Source organism: Schistocerca serialis, chromosome 2, assembly GCF_023864345.2.
Source record: "Schistocerca serialis cubense isolate TAMUIC-IGC-003099 chromosome 2, iqSchSeri2.2, whole genome shotgun sequence".
Lineage (NCBI taxonomy): Eukaryota > Metazoa > Arthropoda > Insecta > Orthoptera > Acrididae > Schistocerca > Schistocerca serialis.
In genome coordinates this window covers 669,431,371-669,437,118 of record NC_064639.1, presented here as the reverse complement: position 1 = coordinate 669,437,118, position 5,748 = coordinate 669,431,371, and the positions used below count along the sequence as shown (strand labels likewise).

The 5,748-nt window shown below is 45.0% G+C and overlaps 1 pseudogene; it reads right to left on the bottom strand.

The window, feature by feature from the left end:
• Nucleotides 1–605: 605 nt before the first annotated feature.
• On the bottom strand, nt 606–723 carry LOC126459598 (5S ribosomal RNA; annotated as a pseudogene).
• Between the last annotated feature and the right edge of the window lie 5,025 nt (nt 724–5,748).

Below are 5,748 nucleotides of genomic sequence, written 5' to 3'. Positions count from 1 at the left end.
ACTCAAGATAATAGAAGCCAGGAAAAACAAATTTGAACAGGGCTTCCAATTCGCAAAAGACACATGTAACAAGAAATCCCTTTCAAAGAGGTTAGAAATTAGGGAGAAGAGGCATCAAGCTGAACATGAATCACATAGGCCAGATAGAATAATTAAAACTAAAAGAAAGAAAAATTTTAAGAAAAATCATAGGAACAAAATTTTAAGATAATAAAATAGTATACATAAAGAACGAAACTACAAAAAAATTGAAAAACCTTCAGATACTACACGGAAAAGGAGACTAAATTCTTACAGACGTCTTCTCCGAATGAACTCACATACACTAACTAAACGAATTTCTTATTTCTTCCACGACGGCATAATGACACCCAATTGGTTTAAAGAAACTCAGAAAGACCTAAGCACTCCGTCTTCAGGCCACAAGTGGCCCATCGGGACTATCCGACCGCCGTGTCACCCTCATTGAGGATGCGGATAGGAGGGGCGTGTCGTCAGCACACCGCTCTCCCGGTCGTCATGATGGTTTTCTTTGACCGGAGCCGCTACTATTCGGTCGAGTAGCTCCTCAGTTGGCATCGCAAAGCTGAGTGCAACACGAAAAATGGCAACAGCGCATGGTGCCCCGGATGGTTACCCATCCAAGTGCCGGCCACGCCCGACAGCGCTTAACTCCGGTGATCTGACGGGAACCGGTGGACCCACTGCGGCAAGGCCGTTGCCCAGAAAGACCTAAGAGAATTAAAAATTACAGAGAAGTCATTACTCCATTGAACGTCTCAGATAATAACTAAAGACGAAAAAAAAGGCTCCAAGACAGATTTGAAATAAAGTCGAAGTCCATCATCTCGGAAGAGGAGACAAGAAGAAATTCAGAGAGAATGAAGAATATTGGACTCAAAGGAAGGAGCAACACAAAAAGAAATGACTGACTCATCGTACTCCGAAAGAAAAAGATAGACGGTTTATTAGATAGCATCAGCAGCAGACGATGCTGATGGGTGCGGGAAACGATCGATTAAAGTAGATGCAGTTTTCGTTCCGTTAATCCATAGTGAGGAGATCTTGCATTTTGTAGAACATGTCAGAATAACAAGAATACACAATAAATATTTTCAACGAAAAACAAATATGCTAATGTACCTAACTCAGATCTCACATGAAATTGTCCTCGAACAAGTAAATGTCGTTTGACTAGGGCCTCCCATCGGGTAGACCGTTTGCCGGGCGCAAGTCTTTCGATTTGACGCCACTTCGGTGACTTGCGCGTCGATGGGGATGAAATGGTGATGATTAGGACAACGCAACACCCAATCCCTGAGCGGAGAAAATCTCCGACCCAGCCGGGAACTCGAACAAGTACAAAAAATGGCTTGACCACGTTTTTAGTTAATAGGTAATAAACGACTTGTCACAGAACACGCAAATGTTCAATACAATGATGTGCGTGTGATTATTCTTAGGCTATTGTAGGCACACATAATCAAACAGAAAAATCATTTTACAACATTTATTTACAATGATCGCTGAATTTGTACAGAAGTCAGATAGCACTAATACATTTTTTTATACTGTTAGTAACATACACACATCAGTTGGTTCTTATAGATCAAAAAGTTTCCGTTCGAAGGCCTTTAGTCACAAAACGTATGCCAATCAAGCAAAATCAGTGTGAGCATTTAGGCAATCATCCCACCCAAGCGCCAGACTGTAGATACCCATTTGGTAAAACACGGTGTCATGCTGCATGAAGAAGTCTGTAACCGCCTGCTGCACATCCTCGTCCGACTGGAACCGTCGATCCTTCAAGGATTTCTTTAAGGGACCAAAGGCGCAATAATAGCGTGGGGAGAGATCACGACTATACGCTGGGTGATCGACTGTCTCTCACTTGAGTTACGACATTTCCGATATGAGGACGTGTGTTGTCATGAAGCAGCAGTACACCTTGTCCCAGTTTTCCCAACGTTTCGTCTTAATTGCACGCCGTAATATTTCCAGCGTTGTACAGTACCGTTCCCCAGTGATGGGGACACAGTTCCTTGAAATCAATAAGCACCGGGCCCCGGTAATCAAAGAACAAGGCGAACATCACCTTTCCAATTACCAGCACGAAACCTGCCGTACCTCTCTCTAACGGTGGCTTTCGACATACATCCTGCTCCATACACATTCTCTGATGGATGTCTACCGCTGTTTGTCCTTCGGCAGCCAAGAAAAGAATAACAGCACGTTGGTCCTGTTTCGACGCATTTGATAACAACGTCGCCGTAGTTCACGTTTCCGCATTTACCTCACACACGTAGGTGCTTATACAGGGTGTTACAAAAAGGTACGGCCAAACTTTCAGGAAACATTCCTCACACACAAAGAAAGAAAATATGTTATGTGGACATGTGTCCGGAAACGCTTAATTTCCATGTTAGAGCTCATTTTAGTTTCGTCAGTATGTACTGTACTTCCTCGATTCACCGCCAGTTGGCCCAATTGAAGGAAGGTAATGTTGACTTCGGGGCTTGTGTTGACATGCGACTCATTGCTCTACAGTACTAGCATCAAGCACATCAGTACGTAGCATCAACAGGTTAGTGTTCATCACGAACGTGGTTTTGCAGTCAGTGCAATGTTTACAAATGCGGAGTTGACAGATGCCCATTTGATGTATGGATTAGCACGGGGCAATAGCCGTGGCGCGGTACGTTTTTATCGAGACAGATTTCCAGAACGAAGGTGTCCCGACAGGAAGACGTTCGAAGCAATTGATCGGCGTCTTAGAGAGCACGGAACATTCCAGCTTATGACTCGCGACTGGGGAACACCTAGAACGACGAGGACACCTGCAATGGACGAGGCAATTTTTCGTACAGTTGACGATAACTCTAATGTCAGCGTCAGAGAAGTTGCTGCTGTACAAGGTAACGTTGACCACGTCACTGTATGAAGAGTGCTACGGGAGAACCAGTTGTTTCCGTACCATGTACAGCGTGTGCAGGCACTATCAGCAGCTGATTGGCCTCCACGGGTACACTTCTGCGAATGGTTCATCCAGCAATGTGTCAATCCTCATTTCAGTGCAAATGTTCTCTTTACGGATGAGTCTTCATTCCAAAGTGATCAAATTGTAAATTTTTCACAATCAACATGTGTGGGGTGACGAGAATCCGCACGCAATTGTGTAACAATCATGTCATCAACACAGATTTTCTGTGAACGTTTGAGCAGGCATTGTTGGTGATGTCTTGATTGGGCCCCATGTTCTTCCACTTACGCTCAATGGAGCACGTTATCATGATTTCATACGGGATACTCTACCTGTGCTGCTAGAACATGTGCCTTTACAAGTACGACACAACATGTGGGTCATGCACGATGGAGCTCCTGCACATTTCAGTCGAAGTGTTCGTACGCTTCTCAACAACAGATTCGGTGACCGATGGATTGGTAGAGGCGGACCAATTCCATGGCCTCCACGCTCTCCTGACCTCAACCCTCTTGACTTTCATTTATGGGGGCATTTGAAAGCTCTTGTCTATGCAACCCCGTACCAAATGTAGAGAATCTTCGTGCTCGTATTGTGGACGGCTGTGATACAATACGCCATTCTCCGGGGCTGCATCAGCGCATCAGGGATTCCATGCGACGGAGGGTGGATGCATGTATCCTCGCTAACGGAGGACATTTTGAACATTTCCTGTAACAAAGTGTTTGAAGTCACGCTGGTACTTTCTGTTGCTGTGTGTTTCCATTCCATGATTAATGTGATTTGAAGAGAAGTAATAAAATGAGCTCTAACATGGAAAAGTTTGGCCGTACCTTTTTGTAACACCCTGTATACCAGCGTCGGAGTCGCGCTTAGTTGTATATACGCTGCAGCAACGCCCTCAAACGAAAACTCTTTGATCGCCCCTTATCCTAAGAAATGCATCACTGGAGCAGAAGAAGTTGGCCACCAAAAAATCCTTTAGGCCCCTCTTAAACTGTACTTTATTAGTAGTAACACTTTTTATGGCTGCTGCCAAGCTACTGAAAATACGCGTACCTGAATAGTGGACGCCTTTGAAGACCAAAGTAAGTGACTTTAAATCTTTATTCTTATTTCTAATACTGATTCCATGAATTGAGTGGTTGGTTAGAAAAATGATATACTCGTATTTTTAAAGACAAATTTCATTACGAATGGATACACTGAGAAATAGTAGTTATTCTTATTTCCCTAAGCAGACATCTGCAGGATGTTCTTGAGTTCACACCTTAAATAATTCTTATTATACGTTTTTGGATTCGAAAAACTTTAGCTTGGTTTGAAGAATTACCGAAAAAATAGTGCCGTATGACCATATCTAACGCAAGTAAGCGTAGTATGCCGACTGTTTAAATCACCTATATTGACAGCATTCGCAATGCAAATTGAGCTTTATTTAGGTACTTCAGAAGTTCCATGCTTTGCTCCTTCTAACTGAATTTACACCGATAAGCCAAAACTTTATGACCACTGCCCACCGCGAGGTTGGATGTCGCCTGGTGGCGCTGGGAGAAGGTGCCACGGTAAGGAAAGTATATCCGTGGATGAAAGACGGATGTGGAATCATTCTAGTGACGACACAGACCGCAAATGGGAAAATCTACTGACGTTAGCGACTGTGACAAAGGTGATATTATTATTACTCAGCCGGCCTGAGTGACCGGGCGGTTAAAGGCGCTACAGTCTGGAACCGAACGACCGCTACGGTCGCAGGTTCGAATCCTGCCTCGGGCATGGATGTGTGTGATGTCCTTAGGTTAGTTAGGTTTAAGTAGTTCTAAGTTATAGGGGACTTATGACCACAGCAGTTGAGTCCCATAGTGCTCAGAGCCAATTTATTATTACTCAGAGGCTGTGAAAGAGTTTTTCGAAAACGGCGTAGGTGGTCGAATGTTCACGTGCTATTGTAGTGACCATCTATGGGAAGTGTTAGAGCGATAGTGAAACTACCACTGGGCGATAGGTGGCTGGACGTCCAAGACTCTTCACAGGACGTGGGATATGGAGGCTTGCCTTCTCTGTAAAGCAGGATTCATGGTGATCTGTGGCATCTCTTTCGAAAGAGCACAATTCTGGTGCACACATAAATGTTTCGGAGCATACCGTTCATGGAACATTGTTGAACATTGGGCTCCGCAGCAGGCAACCCCTCCGTGTTCACATGTTGGCCCAACGGCACCGTCAGTTACGATTGCAGTGGCCACGAGATCGTCGAGATTGGACCGTGGATCAATGGAAACGGATCGCCTCGTCGGATGAATCACGTTTTTGCTACACCAGGTCACCAGGTCGATGGTCGTCTCCACAAACACCATCCCACGAACGGCGGTTCGAAATGTGGACCGCGCCATGGACGCAGGCTGGTTGGAGCGGTATTATGCTATGCGAGAGACACATTCTGCTGCGCAGTGGACCACCTGCACCCCTTCAAGTATGACACCTTCCCCGCTGGCGACGTCATCCTCCAGCAGGATAATTGTCCGTGTCTCAAAGAATTGTGCTACAGTGATTTGAGGAGCATGATAGTGCACTCACGTTGATGTCTTGACCACAAAATTCGCTTCATGCGAATCCAAGGAAACCCACTTGGGTCGCTATCAGGTGCCATCTCCGAGTAAACAAATCAGCGGCCCACTGTGTAAGGAAATTACATGATTTGTGCGTGGACATTTGGCGCGACATACCTCTAAAAACCCACCAACAAGCTTTCGAATCCATGATATGCA